Below are 22,391 nucleotides of genomic sequence, written 5' to 3' on the forward strand. Positions count from 1 at the left end.
CTGCCTTTGTTACTCATTCAGTGAACATTACTTTATGCGCTCATCCAAAATATTTTGTAATCCATTTTTTTTTTTTGGTGCTTGCAACTGCTAAATAAGCGATGATGGGGCCAAAGAAAGTTCTGAGTGCCAGCACTTTTATAAAGAAGGTGAGAAACATGATAGAATTCAAGAAAGAGCTCATAGAAAAATACAATAGTGGAGTATGTGTGGCTAAGCTCGCCAGGACGTATGCAAAGTTCAAATCAATGATAAGTTCCATCCTGGTGAAGAAAAAAGAAATCAAAGAAGCTGATGTTGCGAATCGGGAAATTTGCTAATGAAACAGAGATTGCGCACAATCAAAGATTTTGAGAAGTTGTCGTTGGTGTGGATCAACCAAAAACATTTAGTGGGAGATAGTGTTGAAGAGGCAATAATTTGCAAAAAGTCAAGGCAGTTGCATGTGGATTTCGTATAGAAAATGCCTGGAACGCGTGTTGTTGCTAGTGAATTTAAGGCCAGCAAAGGCTGGTTTAACAGATTAAAAAAAGCAAAGTGGTATACAGTGTGGTAAGGCTGCAAGTTCTGACAAACATGGGACCAAAAGAATTCATTGATGAATTCAAGGAGTATGTAGAGGCTGAAGGATTCCTCCAACAAGTCTTCAATTATGACGAAACAGGCCTCTTTTGGAAGAAAATGCCAAAGGGGACCTACATCACGCAAGAGAAAAAGACACTACCAGGACACAAGCCTCTGAAGGATAGGCTAACTTTTTTGTTCTGTGGTAACGCTAGTGGGAATTTCAAAGTGAGGCCTTATTACAACCCAGGATTCCAAATGGCCTGTTATCCCGGGTGTAATGGGAGCAAAATAAACACAGTAGAAAAAGTTTAGACTTATATTATCCTTCACCAATTTAGAACAGCAATATGTACACTATGTACAGTGATAAGTATAGTGCACTCCACGGTAAGCAAGGCAGAAATAGAAGCCAAAAGATAGCAGACCGTGCTTCAACCAGCTCTAGAATGGGAATGACAAGGGCAGACAGGAGAGTAGTACCCACATAACCTCTGTGATTGCCAAAACCATCTTCTTATTGGCTAGAACCTGGTCACTAGTTGAACGACGGGGCCCCTTCATCAACTCTTAGCAACCTGGTTCGCTGGTTGGGGGAGACAGCCTGTAAATGAGGGTGTGTACATGCGCCGAATAAAGGTTACGTACTCTTTGCATGCCACACCCCCACCCCGAAAAGGCTCAAGATTAGGCTGCCACCTCCCAGTGGTAACCGTGCCACCATGGCACAAAATAATGGGACAGCCTTTCCTCTCCACCATCCAACTCTTAGATAGAGCTCAGCTTTTCTCGTGACCAAAAGCCAAACCCTAAACTTTGAGACAGCAGTCAGACAGGCTAGCATAGGTCCAAGATACAGACGGACGGTAGACCGCATCCCCTCACTAAAAAAAACCCCCACACCAGGGGATGAAAAAAAAAGAGCGTGAAAAGGGGTTACCACAAATAACATCCTAACCTAAATAAAATATTATACTCTAGATAAAGAGTCTGCCAACATATTTTCTTTGCCGGCAATATATTTAATTGAAATATTATAGGGCTGCAGCCTTAGCGTCCAGCGCATAAGCCTTGTGTTGTGGTTCTTCATGGCTTGGAGATATACTAGAGGATTGTGATCACTGTAGACTGTGACCACCTGCGATGTCTGGCCCACATAAACATCGAAATGCTCCAAAGCCAGTACCAGCACGAGGGCTTCTTTTTCAATGGTAGAATAAGCCCTCTGATGCGGCTGGAACTTGGCTGAAAAGTATGCTACAGGCTGCAACTCCTTGTTCCCGATTTGTAATAGTACTGCCCCAACCCCAGACTCACAAGCATCAACCTGTAATGAAAAAGGTTTGGAGAAGTCTGGAGACAAGAGAATGGGTGCAGTACACAATAATCTTTTTGCTTTATTAAAAGCAGTGTTACAGTCTGAGGTCCAATTAAAGGGAACTTTGTGACTGGTAAGAGAGGTAAGAGGGGCTACAATATCTGAGAAATTCTTACAGAATCTTCTGTAAAATCCTATCATGCCTAGGAAACGTTGAAGAGACTTCCTATCATGAGGAACTGGATAATCTTTAATAGAAAGAACTTTAGCAAGTTTAGGAACAACTTTACCACTACCTACTTCATGGCCTAGAAAAGTGACAGTGGCCTGGCCAAAGGAAGATTTAGATAAATTAACTGTTAAATGGGAACTCTTAATGGTCTCAAACAGAGCCTTAAGTCAAAGAAGGTGTTGATCCCAAGTATCAGACACCACAACAATATCATCTAGGTACGCTGCCATGCCTTCAAGTCCTTTAATAGCCTGATGGATAAGTTTCTGGAATGAAGAGGGGGAATTTTTCATTCCGAAGGGGGTAACTGTGTATTGATAATGACCTCCTGGAATTATGAAGGCAGAGATTTCCTTTGCCTTATCCGTCAAAGGTACCTGATAGTAGCCTTTAAGGAGATCTAACTTGGACACAAAAGTAGCCTTACCCACAAAGTCAATTACGTCATCCAGACGAGGAAGAGGGTAAGCATCTGTAATGGTGACCTCGTTCACCTTACGGTAGTCTGTACACATACGAAACCCTCCATCAGCCTTCTTCACAAGGATGCACGGTGAAGCCCATGGACTAGATGACTCCTCCACTAAACAATGCTTTAACAAATTCTACTTCCTGCTGAAGTAGCCTTTGCTTTCAGGATTAGCTCTGTAGGGGGAGAGTTTAATTGGTTTAGAGTTTCCCACATCTACATCATGATAACCTAACTTACATTTTTTCGACACATCCGAAAAAAATATTAGGATATGACTGTAGAAGCTCCGTTAAATTTGTTGCTTGCATTTCAGATAATCCCTCTATTAAAGGGCTAGGATCCTTAAGGAGGACAGAATTTGAAAGTTTAATATTAATTTCAGAGATAGAGTGCAAAGAGTCAGAGTTGTCCTCAGAGGTAGAGGATAGAGTCATTACTGGGACTTTATCTGGTGTATGAAAAGCCTTTATTTGATTAATGTGGTAAGTTTTAGTTTTTGAGGTTTTATCAATGGGAGCTACCACATAATTTACATCAGATAATCTACTTACAATCTGCATAGGTCCCGTAAATCTAGCTTTCAAGGTGTGGCCAGGTATAGGTTCCTGCACCAACACCTTGTCTCCTGGATGGAAGGAGCAGAATTTTGCACTTCTGTCATACCTCTGTTTCATCTTACTTTGAGCTGTCTTTAGGTTAGCCTTGGCTAACTGATGTGCCACCTGCAACCTTCAAGACGGGTTGTAGAGTGTTGAGCTAACGTCTTCTCCCATCCATCCTTCTTTGAGCACCCGAAGAGGACCTCGTACATTGTGCCCAAAGATCAGCTCAAAAGGACTATACCCTGTAGACTCTTGCACCGTCTCTCGTACTGAGAACAGCAACAAAGGTAGTGATTCATCCCAGTCTGTAGGAAAGTGCATGCAAAAACTTCTCATCATTGTTTTTAATGTCTGGTGGAATCTTTCCAAGGCGCCTTGGGACTGAGGATGATAGGCAGTGGATAAGTTGTGGATTATCCCTAACCTAGTTAATACTTCCCTAAATGCTTTGGCAGTAAAGTTAGTACCTTGATCACTTTGAATAGTTTTAGGAATGCCAAAACAAGAAATGAATTTTGTTAAAGCTTTGAGAATAGCTTTAGTATTAATATTACGCATGGGAATTGCTTCAGGGTATCTGGTTACTTTATCCATAATCGTAAATAAATATTGATTTCCAGACTTTGACCTAGGTAGTGGACCTACACAATCTATAATTAAATCTGCAAAAGGTTCTCCATCAGCAGGTATAGGTTGGAGAGGTGCAGGTTTAATGGAATGTCCAGGTTTCCCAACTTGCTGACATTCTCGGCAACACCTAATATGATTCTTCACATCTTTCTTTAATTTTGGCCAATAAAATTCTTTTGTGATTCTATACAAGGTTTTTGTAATTCCTAAGTGACCTCCTAATGACGTGTTATGAGCTATATTTAATATTTGAGGTCTATACTTTGTTGGAACCACTAACCTGTTAAACAATTGCCGGCCCTCTATCTCCTTACCAGTCTCAGTGCAGATCAAATAATCGTTTTTAACTTCATACTTGACCGGATGACCCAAAGAGGATTTACCCATGGCTGCCTCAAAAGCGAATTTTAAAGAAGGGTCCTTTCGTTGTTCCTCCCAGAAGGACAGTCCCTCGGGCATGGAAACCGAGACATCTGGCAATCTGGGAATAGGAAGGCTTGATTGGGGTCTGTTCACTTGATTTACGAGGCTCCGGCCGGTGTGCCTCATAAAACAACGTGGCTGTTCCGAGATCGGAGTCGTCCAAGGATAGGTCAACATTCTCTCCATACAACCCTTGGGATGTTGCCCGAGTTATTGCCAACACCGGAGAACAATTAATCATTATAGGTTCAGGACTCGAACTAACAGTAGTAATGTTATTACCCAGTAATAACATGGCATCTTTCATGGGAAATCCTTTTGAGACACCTACAGTCAAGTACCCAGTGTAATATTTGCACTGTACATAAATTTTATGCAAAGGAACAGAATATATAGCTCCTCCAAATGCTTCCAATAAAACAGAGGAATTCAAAGAAGTATTCTCTGAAAGGGGTAATATTCCTTCTCTTACAAGTGAGCAATATGCTCCAGTATCTCTAAAGGTCTTTACTTTAGTTGTTTCTGAGTTTTCCTGAAGGGAAATAAGACTTTTGCAATAATAAGGGGCCATACCTTTTTCTACTTCTCTAGGGGACATGTTACTAGGGATATTAGAGATATTCCCAATGGGTTGGGGTTTATGGGGGCAGTTGGGACTGATGTGACCTACTTTATTGCACCTGAAGCAGACGACAGGCTTGCCCTTTACTCCCTGTTGACGTTGCAAATGGTGTCGTTCTGGCTGGTGTCTCTCTGGATACTGTTGTCGAGATGCACCACGAGTAGTTTGCCTCTCTGCAGGTGGACCATATGTTCAAAAGTGTGGCTCACCAGGTGACTTAGTTGGCTGACGTAGACGTTCTCCCTCCGGCTGGCACTTCATTCTCCAAGGTTGACGATCTCTGCTCATGCCAGGCTGTTGAAAAGAGAGACGGGACCGCTCGGACAAGGAGCGGTTAGTTTCGAAGGTATCAGCCAACCTGGCTGCCTCCAGTGCAGTGGTTAAGTCACGATCCTGCAGAAAGACTCGAACCTCTGGTCCCACAGACTCCAGCAGGTTATCAATCAGAATAAGCTGCACCAGCTCCTCAAAGGTAGAGACACCACTTGCTTTATACCAGCTGGTAAAAGCTTTGGTTTGCTGTCTCACAAAGTCCACTAGGGATTGACCAAGCTGCCACCTGCTTAATTTAAAAAGCTTGTGATATTTGGCTGGGATACATGTATATGCTCCCAACACTGAGGTCTTCACTACTTGATAATCAGAGAATTCAGCGTCATTTAATACTGACGTAAATTCCTGTGCCTTACCCGATAATGCTGTATGAACCAACGATGCCCAATGCTGTTCCAGCCACCTCAAGGCTCGAGCCTGATTTTTGAAGCTTTCGAAAAATTGCTCTGGTTCGGCCTCATTTAAGCGGGGAACAAGTTGTACTGCTTTTTGTAAACTAAAATCATTTACAGAATGCGAAAACTGCCTCCTTTCTCTTTCCCTATCAAATTCTTCCCTTGCGAATGCTCTCTGTTCCCTAGTTTGCTCAAGATTGATTTTTGCCAGCTCAAGTGCCAACAACGCTGATTCATCCTGAGACAACCCAGCTGCACTATACTGACCATTTTGCTCCGTAGGTGTATCATCTTCCTCCTTTGAGAACATAGGAGTTTTTGCCCTAGCTCCCGTAGAGGGAGGAGTCTGATGTGCCATCTCTTCTTCTATAAGTTTGTCAGCAATCAGTGAACGCAGTTGCGCAGCTGTGAGAGTGCGTTTGTATACAATGCCAATGGAACGAGCAATTTGCCAACAACGCTGTAGGGACAATTTAGGTAGGTTATGCAAAGTATATGCCGACACCAGACGTCTGACTCGTCTAGGTGGCATAAGTTATTCGCTATGCACAGTACGATTGCAGAGTACCCCAATGTAACACGTTAATTTGCAGAACACGCTGAGCTATGCACAATACGATTGCAGAATACGCATACAAGCAAAGCCGACTGCAAAATTCTCCACACCGAACAGGCTAGTAACAACTGACACGCAAAATTTGTAAAGCAATGCCAGACAGCAAGCTGCACAATGTTCCTGCTACGAGCTTCACCCTAAGCTCAACCGTTTCTCTAAGTCCAGCTCTAGCTCTCGGACAGGATACCCATATTACAACCCAGGATTCCAAATGGCCTGTTATCCCGGGTGTAATGGGAGCAAAATAAACACAGTAGAAAAAGTTTAGACTTATATTATCCTTCACAATTTAGAACAGCAATATGTACACTATGTACAGTGATAAGTATAGTGCACTCCACAGTAAGCAAGGCAGAAATAGAAGCCACAAGATAGCAGATCGTGCTTCAACCAGCTCTAGAATGGGAATGACAAGGGCAGACAGGAGAGTGGTACCCACATAACCTCTGCGATTGCCAAAACCATCTTCTTATTGGCTAGAACCTGGTCACTAGTTGAACGACGGGGCCCCATTATCAACTCTTAGCAACCTCGTTCGCTGGTTGGGGGAGATAGCCTGTAAATGAGGGTGTGTACGTGCGCCGAATAAAGGTTACGTACTCTTTGCATGCCACAGGCCTTCATTGGTGAATCACTCTGAAAATCGCAGGATGTTCAAGAAAAACAACGTCATCAAAGAGTAAATTGTGTGTGATGTGGAAGGTTAACAATAAGGCATGGGTCACGAGGCAAATTTTAATTGAGTGGGTCGATGAAGTGCTTGGCCTGAGTGTGAAGGAATACCTCTTGGAAAATAAATTGCCACTCAAGTGCCTCCTGGAAATGAACAATGCTCCTGCTCATCCTCCAGACTTGGAAGACCAATTGTTGGGGGAGTTTACTTTTAGGACAGTGAAGTTCTTACCTCCTAATACAACTCCTGTCATCCAGTCCACGGAACAGCAGGTCATTTCAAACCTCAAAAAAATCTACACCAAACCAATGTTTCAAAGATGCTTTGAAGTGACCTCAGACACTGAACTGACTCTAAGACAGTTCTGGAGGAATCACTTGAATATCCTCAATTGTATAACCAATAGAGGATACTGAAGTGATTCCTCCAGGGCTTATCCAGGGATGATAACACTACCCTGGGTTATCCTGGGTGGATAACACTACCCTGGGTTATCCTGGGTGGATAACATTATCCTGGCTTATATTGGGTGGATAATGCTAACCTGGGTTATCCTGGGTGAATAACTCTACCCTCGGTTATCATGGTTGGAAAATTATACAATGGGTTATCCTGGGTTGTTAACACTACCCTGGGATATCCTGGGTTGATAACACTACCCTGGGTTGTCGTGGGTGGATAACACTATCCTGGGTTATCCTGAGTGAATAACACTACCAAGGGTTATCCTGTGTGGATAACACTATACTGGGTTATCCTGGATGGATAACACTTCTCTGGTTTATCCTGTGTGGATAACACTATCCAGGGTTATCCTGGATGCATAATACTACTCTGGGTTATCTTGGGTGGATGCATCACTGCCCTTGGTTATGCTGGGTTGATAAAACTATCATAGGTTATCCTAGGTGGCTAACATTCATTACCCTGGGTTACCCTGGGTGGATAACATTATCTTGGGTGGATAACATTCATTACTTTGGGTTATTCTGGAAGGATAACACTCACTACCTTAAGTTAAGCTGGCTAGATAACACTACCCTGCATTATGCTAAATGGATAACAGTCACTACTCTAGGTTATTCTGGGTGGTAACACTCACTAACCAAAGTTATCCAGGGTAGATAACACCACCCTGGGTTATCCTGGATGGCTAACACTCATCACCCTGGGTTATTATTGGTGGATAACTTTCCAAACCGTGGGATACCCTGGGAGGATAACACTTACAACTCTGGGTAGTATTGGGTGGATAACACTACCCTGCATTATCATGGGTGGATAACATTCACAGCCCTTGGTTATCCTGGGAGGATAACACTCACAACCCTGTGTTGTGTTGGGTGGATAACAGTACCCAGGGATATCCTGTGTGGATAATATTCACTACCCTGTGTTATTCTGGTGGATAGTGATACCCACCCAGGACATCCTGCATGGATAACACTATCCTGGGTTAATCTGGGTAGCTAACACTAGCTACCCTGGGTTATCCTGGTTGGATAACACTACCCTGGGTTGTACTGGGTAGATAAGAATATCCTGGGTGATCTTGAGTGGATGTCACTACCCTAGGTTATCCTGGGTGGATAGCAGTCACTACCCTGGGTTATCCTAGGTGGATAGCAGTCACTACTATGGGTTATCCTGGGTGGATAAGTCACTACCCTGGGTTATCCTAGGTGGAAAACTGTCCTGGGTGGATAACATTCACTACCCTTTATCTTGGGTGAATAACACTCACTACCCTGGGTTACCCTGAATGGCTAACACTGCCCATCATTATCCTGGGTGGCTAAGAGAACGATGGGTGGATAACACTACCCATGGTTATCCTGGGTGGATAACGCTACCCTGGGTTATTGATTCCATAAATTTACCAACTATGGAGGCAAGGCTTATTGGTCTATAGTTCGACGCTAAGGACCTGTCACCTGTCTTGTAAATAGGTATTACATTTGTCATTTTCCACTTGTCTGGCACTATGCCAGTTTATAGTGATATATTGAAAATATTATCGAAAGGTATGCTAAGGTCACTGACCTAGTGACCTTTAGCTCACTGACCATCTGATCTCACTGGCCTAGTGAGGTCAGTCACGTCACTCAAAGCATCTGACCTAGTAACACAAGCTAGTTAGGTCCAACTCACACCCACTAATGTATTTATCCAACTTAACAGTCACTACTCCGGGTTAACCTGGGTTGATAACACTACCTAGGGTTACTATGAGTGGCTAACACTACTCTGGGTCATCCTGGGTGGTTAACATTATCCTGGATAACACTACGGCTATCCTAGGTGGATAACACTACTCTGGGTTATCCTGTGCAGATAACACTACCCTGGGATAACTTCGTTGGATAACACTACCCTGGGTTATCCTAGGTGGACAACACAATCCTGGGTGGATACCACTACTCAGGGTTATCCACAACTCAGACACTGCATCATCATGGGATATTGATACAAAGAATTCTTAAACCTTGTCCAATATTTGGAGGAAGACCTACTTCGACTAGTGGATGGTACCATTATGACCCCGCCTCCTCCTGCGTACACTAGTGGATGGTACCACTATGACCCCGCCTCCTCCTCCTTACACTAGTGGATGGTACCACTATGACCCCGCATCCTGCGTACACTAGTGGATGGTACCACTATGACCCCGCCTCCTCCTGCTTACACTAGTGGATGGTACCACTATGACCCCACCTCCTCCTGCTTACACTGGTGGATGGTACCACTATGACCCCGCCTCCTCCTGCTTACACTAGTGGATGGTACCAGTATGACCTCACCTCCTCCTGCTTACACTAGTGGATGGTACCACTATGACCCCACCTCCTCCTGCTTACACTAGTGGATGGTACCACTATGACCCCGCCTCCTCCTGCTTACACTAGTGGATATTACCACTATGACCCCGCCTCCTCCTGCTTACACTAGTGGATGGTACCACTATGACCCCGCCTCCTCATGCTTACACTAGTGGATGGTACCACTATGACCCCACCTCCTCCTGCTTACACTAGTGGATGGTACCACTATGACCCCACCTCCTCCTGCTTACACTAGTGGATGGTACCACTATGACCCCGCCTCCTCCTGCTTACACTAGTGGATGGTAAAACTATGACCCCACCTCCTCCTGCTTACACTAGTGGATGGTACCACTATGACCCCGCCTCCTCCTGCTTACACTAGTGGATGGTACCACTATGACCACGCCTCCTGCTTACACTAGTGGATGGTACCACTATGACCCCGCCTCCTCCTGCTTACACTAGTGGATGGTACCACTATGACCCTGCCTCCTCCTGCTTACACTAGTGGATGGTACCACTATGACCCCTCCTCCTCCTGCTTACACAAGTGGATGGTACCACTATGACACTGCCTCCTCCTCCTTACACTAGTGGATGGTACCACTATGATCCCATCTCCTCCTGCTTACAGTTGTGGATGGTACCACTATGACCCCGCCTCCTCCTGCTTACACTAGTGGATGGTACCACTTCGACCCCGGCTCCTCCTGCTTACACTAGTGGATGGTACCACTATGACCCCACCTCCTCCTGTTTCACTTCACCTGACTATAGTATGTAAGCCACGTCTACTGCACTATGCTGTACATTCTACAAGACTGATGGACTGAACACATCGACTCCAGGCTGAGGGACTGATTACCTCAACTCCTCCTCTCCTTACACCTTTCTACTTTGTACTGGACTGATGAAGCCAATGTGTGGCGAAACCTTTCCTAAATAAAGATTCCCATATGTTGCCTAAGTGTCTCAATCTTCACCCTGGGTTATGCTGGGTGGATGATACTGCCCTAGTTATCATGGGTGGATAACTCTACCCTAGGTTATCCTGGGTGGATCACCCAGCAATTGACTATCTTGCATGGATGACACTACCATGGTTATCCTGGGTGGATAACACTATCCTGGATGGATCACACTACCCTGGATTATCCTGGGTTGATAACACTATCCTGGGTGGATAACACTACCGAGGGTTATCCTGGGTAGATCACACTACCCTGGGTTATGCTGGGAGGATGACAATACCCTAGGTTAATATTGTTGGATCACACTATCCTAGGTGGATAAAACTACCCTTGGTTAATCTGGGAGGCTGACACTACCCTGAGTTATCCTGGGTGGATGACACTATCCTGGGTGGATAACACTACCGAGGGTTACTCTGGGTGCATCACACTATCCTGGGTTATCCTGGGTGAATAAAACTACCCTGGGTTATCCTATGCAGATGATACTACCCTGGGTTATCCATGGTGGATAACACTACCCTGGGTTATCATGAGTGGATAACACTACCCTAGGTTATCCTAGGTGGATAACACTACCCTGGGTTATCCTGGGTGAATAACACAATCCTAGGTTATCCAAGGTGGATAATATTACCTTACATTATTCTAAGTAGATAAGACTACCCTGGTCTAACTTGGGTGGATATCATTACCCTGGGTTATCTTGTGTGGATAATATTATCCTGGATTTTCCTGTGTGGATGTCACTATCCTGGGTTTTCCTGGGTGGATAACAGTCAGTACTCTGGGTTATCCTGGGTGGATAACAGTCACTATGCTAGGTTATCCTGGGTGGATAACTGTCACTACTCTGGGTTATCTTGGGTGGCTAACACTACTCTGGGTTAACCAGGTTGGACAACACTTACTAGCCTGGGTTATCCTGGGTGAATACCACTCACTACCCAGGGTTATCCTGTTTGAAGAACTGCCCTGGGAAGGTAACACTCTCTACTCTGGGTTATCCTTGGTGCCTAACACTACTCTGGGTTATCCTGGGTGCCTAACACTACTCTGGGTTATCCTGGGGTGATAACACTCACTTCCAGGGGTTACCCTGAGTTGCTAAAACTACTCATGGTATCCTGGGTAGCTAACACTACTCTGGGTAATCCTGGATGGTTAACAGTACCATGGGTGGATAACACTACCCTGGGGTATCTTAGGAGGATAACACTACTCTGGGTTATCCTGTGCAGATAACACGACCCTGGGATAACCTGGGTGGATAAAACTACCCTGGGTTATCCTGGTTTGATAACACTACCCTGGACTATCCTAGGTGGATAACACTACTCTTGGTTATCCTGTGCAGACATCACGACCCTGGGATATCCTGGATGCATAATACTACCGTGTATTATCCTGGATGTATGCATCACTACCCTAGGTTATGCGCTGTTGATAAAAACTACACTAGGTTATCCCAAGTGGCTAATACTTACTACCCTGGGTTATCCTGGGTGGATAACACTACCCTGGGAGGATAACATTCATTACTCTGGGTTATTCTGGATGGATAACACTGCCCTAAGTTTGCCTGGCTGGATAACAGTACTCTGCATTATGCTAGATGGGCAACAGTCACAACAGTGGGTTACCCTAGGTGGCTAATACTCACTACCCTGGGTTATCCTGGGTGGATAACACCCAAAACCCTGGGTTATAATGGGAGGATAAGTCACAACCCTGGGTTCTATTGGGTGGATGTGACCACCCTGGCTTATCCTGGGTGGACAACAGTCAGGCACTACACTAGGTTATCCAGAGTGGATATCAGTCACTACCCTGGGTTGTCCTGGGTGGTTAACAGAACAATGTGTGGATAACACTAAACCCGGGTTTTCCTGGGTGGATAATGGTACCGTGGGTTATCCTGGATGGATAACATTATTCTGGAGGGATAATGCTACTCTGGGTTATCTTGGGTGAATCACACAACCCTGGGTTATCCATGGTGGATGATTCTACCCTGGTTATCCAGGGTGGATAACTCTACCCTGGGTTATCATGGGTGGATAACACTACCCTGGGTTATCCTGGGTGGATGACTCTACCCTGGTTATCCTGGGTGGATAACATTATCCTGGGTTGATCACACTATCCTGGGTGGATAACACTACCCTGGGTTATCCTGTGAGGATGACACTACCTTGGGTTATCCTTTGTGAAGGACACAACCCTGCATTATCCTGGGTATATAACTTTACCATGGGTTATCCTGGGTGAAGAACTGCCCTGGGTGGATAACACTCAGTACCCTTGCTTATCCTTGGTGGACAACAGTACAATGGGCTATCCTTGGTGGATATCACTACTCTGGGTTATGCTGGTTGGATAACACTACCTTGTGTGGATAACTTTGCCCGTGGGTTTTCCTGTTTGGATAACACTACCCTGGGTTATCCTGGTTGGATAACACTAGACTGTGAGTATAACGTTACCCCTGGTTTTCCTGGGTGGATAATTCTACCCTGTGTTATCCTGGGTGGATAATATCCTGGATGGATAATGCTACTCTGGGTTATCCTGGGTGAATTACACTACAAAGGGTTAACCTGTGTGGATAACTCTACACTAGGTTATCCTGGTGGATAACACTACAATCGGTTATCCTGGGTGGATGACACTACCTGGTTATCCTGGGTGGATCACACTACCCTGGATAATCCTGGGTGGATAACACTACCCTGGGTTATCCTGGGTGAATGACACTACCCTGGGTTATGCTACATAGATGACACTATCCCAGGTTATCTTGTTGGATAACACATCCCTGGGTTACCCTGGGTGGATAACACAAGCGTGGGCTATCCTATGTGGAAAACACTACCCAGGGTTATCCTGGGTGGATAAAACTAACCTGGATTATCCTGGGTATATAACACAATCCTGGGTTATCCTGGGCAGATAACAGTACCCTGGGTTATCCTGTGTGGATAACACAATCCTGGGTTATCCTGGGCAGATAACAGTACCCTTGGTTATCCTGGGTGGATAACACTACCCTGGGTTATCCTGGGAAGATAACAGTACCCTGGGTTATCCTGAGTGGATAACACAATCCTGGGTTATCCCGGGTATATAACACTACCCAGGGTTATTGTGGGTGAATAACACTACTCTGGGTTATCCTGGGTGGATAATACTACCCATGGTTATCCTGAGTGGATAACACTACCCCTGGAATTTCCTGGATAGATAACACTACCCTGTGTTATCCTGGTTGGATAACACTATCCTGTGTGGATAACACTACCCCTGGGTTTTCCTGGGTGGATAATGCTGCCCTGGGTTATCATGAGTGAATAACACTATTCTGGGTGGATATGGATGCTCAGGGTTATCCTGGGTGGATAGCACTATCCTGGATAGATAATGTTACTCTGGTTTATCCTGGGTGAATCACACTACTCTGGGATATTCTGGGTAGATGATACTAACCTGGTCACCCAGGGTGGATAACTCTACCCTGGGTTATCCTGGGTGGTTCACACTACACTGCATTATACTGGGTAGATAAGACTACCCTCGGTTATCCTATGAGGATGACACGACCCTGAGTTATCATGCGTGGATGACACTCTCTTGGGTTATCCTCGGTGGATAACACTACCCTGGGTTATCCTGGGTGAATGACTCTACCCTAGGTTATCCTACGAAGATAGCACTACTTTTGGTTATCCTGGGTGGGTAACATAATCCTGGTTTTCCTGGATGGATAACACTACCCGGGGTTATCCTGGTTGTATAACACAACCCTGGGTTATTCTGGGTGCATAATACTTCCCTGGGTTATGCTGGGTGGATCACACTCTCCTGGATGGATAACACTACCCTCGCTCATCCTGGGTAGTTAACACTACCCTGCGTTATCCTAGGTGGATAACACTATCGAGGGATAGCCTGGTTGGATAGCATTATCCAGGGTGGATAGCACTAACCTGGGTTATCCTGGGTGAATAACACTATCCTGGGTTATCCATGGGTGGATAACAGTAACCTGCACATTTTTCGGTGGATAACACTACCTTGAGTTATCCAGGGAGGATAACACTATCCTGGCTTATCCTGGTTGGATAACACTACCCTGGGTTAACCTGGGTTGATAACACCACCCTGGGTTATCATGGGTGGATAACACTACCCTGGGTTATCACAGGTTGATAGCACCACCCTGGGTTATCCTGGGTGGATAACACTACCCTGGGTTATCCTGGGTGGAGAACACTACCCTGGGTTATCCTAGGTGGATAACACTACCCTGTGTTATACTTGGTGGATAACACTACTTTGGGTTATCCTGGGTGGATAACACTACAATGGGTTATCATGGGTGGATAACACTACCCTGGGTTATCCTGGGTGGATAACACTACCCTGGGTTATCATGGGTGGATAACACTATCCTGGGTTATTCTGGGTGGATAACACTACCCTGGGTTATCCTGTGTTGATAACACTACCCTGGGTTTATAATGCTACCATGGGTTATCCTGGGTGGATAACACTACCTTGGGTTATCCTGTGCTGATAACACTACCCTGGGTTATCCTGGGTGGATAACACTACCCTGGGTTATCCTGGTTGGATAACACTACCCTGGGTTATCCTGGGTGGATAACACTACCCTGGGTTGTCCTGAGCTGATAACACTACCCTGGGTTATCCTGTGCTGATAACACTACCCTGAGTTATCCTGGGTGGATAACACTACCCTGGGTTATCCTGGTTGGATAACACTACCCTGGGTTATCCTGTGCTGATAACACTACCCTGGGGTATCCTGGGTGGATGACAATCCCACTGGTTATCCTAGGTGGATAACACTACCCTCGGTTATCCTGGGTAGATAACACTCCCCTTGGTTATCCTTGGCGGATAAGACTACCATGGGTTATCCTGGGTTGATAACACTACCCTGGGTTATCCTGGGTGGATAACACTACCCTGGGTTATCCTGGGTTGATAACACTACCCTGGGTTATCCTGTGCTGATAACACTACCCTGGGTTATCCTGGTTGGATAACACTACCCTGGGTTATCCTGGGTGGATAACACTACCCTGGGTTATCCTGGGTGGATAACACTACCCTGGGTTATCCTGGGTGGATAACACTACCCTGGGTTATCCTGGGTGGATAACACTACCCTGGGTGGATACCACTACCCTGGGTTATCCTGGGTGGATAACACTACTCTGGGTTATCCTGGGTGGATAACACTACCCTGGGTTATGCTGGTTGGATAACACTACCCTGGGTTATCCTGGGTGGATAACACTACCCTGGGTTATCCTGGTTGGATAACACTACCCTGGGTTATCCTGGGTGGATAACACTACCCTGGGTTATCCTGGTTGGATAACACTACCCTGGGTTATCCTGGGTGGATAACACTACTCTGGGTTATATAATCATAATGGAACATTCTGGGGTTAAATCAGGTTGATGCGAGGCAGAGGAGGACGCCTCCGTCTCCTGGGAACAAGAGACTATCACGGGCATCACTACCCACCACTAGAGGGCATGAAGGTGGTCAAAGAGAGAGAAAATAAGGGTAAAAATGAGGCAGAAATCTTACCTTAACGACACCATACTTAGTTCACTTTGTTATTGTTGGACTGAGAGGTTGAGGGAATAGAGGAACCGAGAGTTGATTACCGTCAACTCTTTATTTCAACCCTTAAACCCAGATATTATTGTGGTTTACTTACATGAAAAATCTAAATTTGACAGTTTATTACTGTCTATCCTGATGTAAACCATTAAAACGATACCTTATTACCGTTTTCCTTTTTTCAACCTTTTGTATTCAAGATAAAGCTTCAAAATAAGAGGAACTTAAAGACATTTACCATAATTTACATATTTTCAGCAGTTAAACCTTATATTATTAGGATCTGCTCATATTAAAGCCTTTGAAAAGCTGGTTTTATACCCTATAACATATATTTGAACCTTTAAACCCAGACTTTATTACCATTTTCTTTTGTTTAATAATTTTTATCAGAGTTAATAATTCAACCAGAAGAGAAGCCGAAAACTTAATACCGTCATCTAATACTGCCCTTAAACAATGACTTAATTAGTAATTTATTGATTTAAGGAGGAGAGCCCTTATTGTTCTCTGCCTTTAACTGAACCTTTAAACTACGACTTTACTGCACGGAAACACAAGCCAACACTGTCCTAAGTAATGTCAAAAATATTACAATTTTGAATTATAATATTACTAAGTAAATACTGTGATGACCTCCTGGTACTCCTTGATTCCTTAAACACAACCTTCTCCTGTATTATTCTGACTGTAACCTGTCTTAAACAAGAAACAATAGTACTCACTCCCAGGATACACAACAGTCTACAACTCTAGAACAAAACAAACTGGGGGAGATATTTCTATCTACTACTGTAATGAACTATCATGTTGTAACACCACTTGCTGCTGTACTGACCAATATGGAGAATATGTTTTTCCAAATTTTAATGTAAAAACCTTATTACTCTTATAACAATTACCTGGAATATACCTGGAGAGGGTTTCGGGGGTCACCGCCCCCGCGGCCCGATCTGTGACCAGGCCTCATGGTGGATCAGGGCCTGATCAACCAGGCTGTTACTGTTGACCACACACAACCAGACGTACAAACCACAGCCCGGCTGGTCAGGTACTGCCTATAGGTTTCTGTCCAGCTCCTTCTTGAAGACAGCCTGAGGTATATTGGTAATCCCTCTTATGTATGCTGGGAGGCAGTTGAACAGTCTTGGGCCCCAGACACTTATTGTGTTGTCTCTTATCGTGCTAGTGGCACACCTGCTTTTCATTGGGGAGACGTTGCATCGTTTGCCAAGTCTTTTGCTTTCATAGTGAGTGATTTTCATGTTCAAGTTTGGTACTAGTCCCTCTAGTATTTTCCAAGTGTATATAATGATGTATCTCTCCCTCCTTCGTGCTAGGGAGTACAGGTTGAGCAACTTCAAGCAGTTATGTCGCCCTCAACCTTCTCTCTACATTTGTTTTATAATTTTTAACAGCCAAGAAAGGCTTCTTCAACTGTTTTATACTCTTAGTTAATTTACCTTGGATCTTAAGGACACTTCAAATATTAATTCTGTAATGGTGGTACAACTCCAGGACATTTTAGTAATATCATGCAATATCATCATAATTTTAATATCTAGTCTATGTTTATTCATATCTTTGATTTAGATTTTAGATTTTGCCACCAAAGTGGCTAGTTTATTGTTCACCCCATATCCATCCTGTGGACGGTAGCGCAAGAGCATATGGATACACACCAGGTCTAGGAACTAGGCCCCAAAGGGTTAACAGGAGTATATATGGATTTATATCTACATATCTGGAGTACACATTTCTGTTACAAGCAAATTTAGGAAATTTGCTTAGTATATCTGATATCTTATTTCCATTAATAAGATATCTTGATATGTCACATAGGTTATTATACTGTCTGTCTCTATATTCCTCAATAAGTGGACAATTAAGCACATAGTGTTCAAGAGAGTGACCATATACCTGATCACATAATTTGCATTTAGTTTGATCATCATCTGTGTGTCTCCCAGACTGCCAGAAGTACTTGTAACCAAGCCTAAGCCTGGCCACTACAACATCAGTCAGTACTGTAACCCAGCTGGCTGGCCACTACAACATCAGTCAGTACTTGTAACCAAGCCAAGCCTAAGAGGACAGTAGGGCAGTTAATTAGTCTTCTTGTTTACCGTCCAATTTCCTCCAGTTTTGGTGCACAAGACAAAGTGTTTTCACTCTTTCCTGAAAATATTTATCAAAAATATACCTCAAACAACAACTGAGAAAAGACTGAAAAAGGACTGATTTACTGAAAATGCCCTTGGGATGCGATTTATTCCTATATGGGACGACATAGGATTGTTTGGACACTTGGTGCCAATGGAAATAAGTCACTGTGTCTGACTTTTTTGGGTTATCCCAGGTTCTCTACACATATGCTGCTATGTATGATAATTCTATGTAACTGTATTTGTGTATACCTGAATAAACTTACTTACTTACTTACTTAATACGATTTTTCTTAGGGACCTTTTCCTCTAAATAACTTATGTTTATTTCACGAAAAAATAAAGTTTGTTAGTTATTGGAATGTTGCAAAAAATCTGCCCTTTACTCCCACATAACTCACAAAGTATTTGGAATATTTCCCAAAATTGATCGAATGAAATTAGAGAAATCTTTATTCTACAATTTCTGTGAATATTATTCAATTTAATTAAGTAATAAAGGAAGAAATAGGTACATTAGGTGAATAAGTTACTTCTGAGATATTGGCCTGGAGCGCCGGCCGGCCCACCGTCTCAAAAAAAAAAAAAAAAAAAAATCTCGAAAATCGCGTTTGTTTGGGTGTATTTCTTAGTAAACTGATGTTCTAGTGCAGTTATCCTCTTCAAAACACCGTTTTCTCTTAGTCAAAGACGACATGGAGAGGAGTAACTCATTTATATCGAAATATTCCCGACGGTCTCCCGCAATATTATGACCTATTTTATTCAGTCTAGAGTATATAACATGTTTGCATGTTATTTATAGTGTTTATTATATCATATTAGATCAATTGTGATAGATAAATAAGCCGTAGAGTTGATATATAAGTTGATATAAGCGTAATATTGATGTGATTTCTCCTGGCTCTCTTTGGAGAGGGAATATGGCCAAGGGCTCCCAGATGGTTCCTGATTGGCTGGCACTCTACGGATAAGCTCCGCCTACTCTTATATGATGCCAAATAGTCAGTTTTTATATTAAAAAGAATCATGCAAGAAAAAGCTATAAAAAAAGGGAAAAAATTCCAAAAAATATATGGGCTGTGAGCAGACGCGCTACCCATATCACCGTCACCATACCTGATATAAATGACTATAATTTCTTGTAGAAACATCGTAGAACATTCATTCTGGTACCATTGTGTTGCCAAAGAGTTAAGATATTTCTCTGTATATATAACTCAATTTCCATAATTTTTCGATTTTTTTTGAGAGCGCGCGGAAAATTGCCCTACTTCCTGCCTTCTAAGCCTGGCCACTACAACATCAGTCTGTTCAAATTGCAAGTTTCTCTACGTTCATGTTATCATAGTGGGTTATAGATCTACTCAGGCTTCTAACTGCTTTCCTATAACAATCATTTTCATTATTTACTTCTCTCCTAATATTATTCCTAATGCTAGACACAGTTATACCAAAGTTATATCCTACATTCTCCTTCTGGGTACTCTTCTTGGCTAACATATCAACTTTGTCATGAATGTGTAATGCAATGTGTGATGGGATCCATAGTAATTGTACATTAATTTTTTGTCCTGGATTTTTGAGTATCTATACCTGGCTTCTCCAATGAGGATGTTGTTGGAGTCATTATATGAGTCAAGAGCCTTCAATGATGACATAGAATCAGTAATGATGATAGAGTCAAGCTCAGTGTCATAAGTTAGCTTCAGCGACATTAAGACTACAAACAATTCAGTTTGCAGTGTAGACGCACAACTATTAATGCTTATGCCAAGTTCAACAAATTTATTACCGTTCTTAACTAGGGAGGTGGCAACAAGAGCAGATGCAGGCCTGCCAGAAGACTCCTATTTAGATCCACGTATTTGCTTCGGCAGTACATATACTAAAATTGGAATGACACAGAGAAGATTAGCATGGCCCCTGCACAAGGATGACACGCAAAATCGTGAAGCATTCCACATTTTTTACGAAGGGGCGACTATGCATGTGCAGGTCAATGGTAAGTTAGGTGTGCCAGTTCAGATGGGTCGGAGTTTGAGGCAAGGTTGTCCCCTTTCACAATTATTGTTTGCTTGTTTTCAAGATCCTTTTTATAGGGCGGTGCGGGCTAGAGTTTTGGGGGTTTTGGGGGTTATGAGAGTGATGGGTGGCCTGGTATTGTGGGTTACGTAGATGATACATCGGTCTTGGTAGGAGGTGGTGTAGACTTGCAGCAGGTGGAAGCCATCGTGGACGTGTTTGGAGAGGCGACAGGGTTGAGAACTAATGCCACGAAGACTAAGTTCATGGCAGTGGGAAATTGGGACCAAATGAGTGGGGGCGTAAGGGGTAGGTGGAGCGTGGTGGACCAGCTTAAGATATGTGGGATTTTGTATGTTTGTGATCCGTTGGTGGCACGTGAGGTGAACTCGGTGAGGGCCGTGGACAGTGTGTTAAAAAGATTAGGACTGAGATCTGCAAATCTCACGTTGTACCAAAGAGTAATTGCGACAAATGTACTATTATATAGTAAATTATGGCATGTGGTGGTCATGTATCCGTTACTGTGCCGAGAGATCACGAAATTGTTGCGTAGGGTTTGTCGGTTCATTTGGGGGTCTGGCTGTGAGTGGTTAAGCAGAGGGGTAATTACTTTGCCGATTGGCCAAGGAGGGCTGGGGCTCATACTGCTGGAACGAAGGATTATGAGTATTTACTTGAAACTGAGTCTTCTGTGGGAGGGTGGGAATAATGGGGGGGGGGATCGAGAAAGTGCATGTGGACATGAAATGTTGGTGGGCGGGGAAGGATTTGCGAGTAGGGGAGGCGATGTTGAGATTTTTGATGGTGGCGAGGGATCCAGCTCGAATCATGCTGTGCATAATCGAGAGAATGGGGGGGGGTTGGAGGTCACTGCTGTGGAAGGAGCATACCCAAACTATGCCTGGCGCGATGTATGGGAACATCTCAGGAAGTTGCGAATTAGTCTGGGTTATACGAGAGGTGATGTATCGCTTTTTACACGGGATTCTGCCATCTAGGATCGTCTTATTTAGTCGAAAGTTCAGGAAAGGCGGGGAGTGTAGAGCGTGTGGAGAAGTAGAAACCATTTTTCATGTTGTATATTTTTGTGAATGCATAGGCAGGGTCAGGGAATGGTTTGGAAGGGTAATTCGGTTTATAGGAGCGGGTGGGTTGCAGGTATTGCGAGTGTTAAGTTTAGATATTGATGGGGTGGGAGCGCAGGTTAAAAACACAGTGGCATATCTGGTAACTGATTTCGTGTTCACATCATGGGCAATGAGAGATGTAGGAGCGGGTGAAAGAATAAAGGTGCTGGCAGCGACATTTTACAGATCTAAGTGCCACAATCGGGTAGTATATGGTAGGAAATGGAACACTGCATTTACAGAGGGTTATAGGAATTTTCGGCTGCATGATTTATGGAATTTGTAGGTCAATGAGAAGCAACGGGCTAGCCTCCCATTCTGAGGCGTGTGGGTGTGAGTGGGCAAGAATGTTCTCCACTTTGTGATAGTTTGATCAAACTGTAAAACTTTTATTTTGTACACTACAAAACTGTACATATGAATATTGAGTAATATATGGAAGAGTGCATGAGGGAAAAGCGTATTACACTGTTTGTACGACACCATTGTTTGATTTAAGGTGTTTTTCCTTGGCTATGATGGGGCAGTGATGGAAACGTACATTTACATAAAAATGTAGGTGCGTGAGTGTATGAATATGTGTGCATATGTACGGAAATATACATAGATGTATTTATAAATATATACACGTGTGTGAGAGGGCATGTTTGAACAGGAGAATATAGTGGGTGACAGAGTGTAGCATGTTAGTCATAAGATGCTCACCAAATATACATTATGGTGAGGAGTATCA

General features: G+C 43.7%; 1 protein-coding gene and 1 non-coding gene across 2 annotated transcripts in view; both read left to right on the top strand.

The window, feature by feature from the left end:
* The window catches only part of LOC138851094 (zinc finger protein 84-like), a 250,242-nt gene that overhangs the window by 9,527 nt on the left and 218,324 nt on the right, over window positions 1-22,391 (top strand). The window lies entirely within an intron of this gene.
* LOC128704718 (U6 spliceosomal RNA) lies at window positions 20,368-20,474 on the top strand. Its single transcript, XR_008409580.2, has one exon. It is a non-coding gene; the product is annotated as a U6 spliceosomal RNA (small nuclear RNA).

Source organism: Cherax quadricarinatus, chromosome 100, assembly GCF_038502225.1.
Source record: "Cherax quadricarinatus isolate ZL_2023a chromosome 100, ASM3850222v1, whole genome shotgun sequence".
NCBI lineage: Eukaryota > Metazoa > Arthropoda > Malacostraca > Decapoda > Parastacidae > Cherax > Cherax quadricarinatus.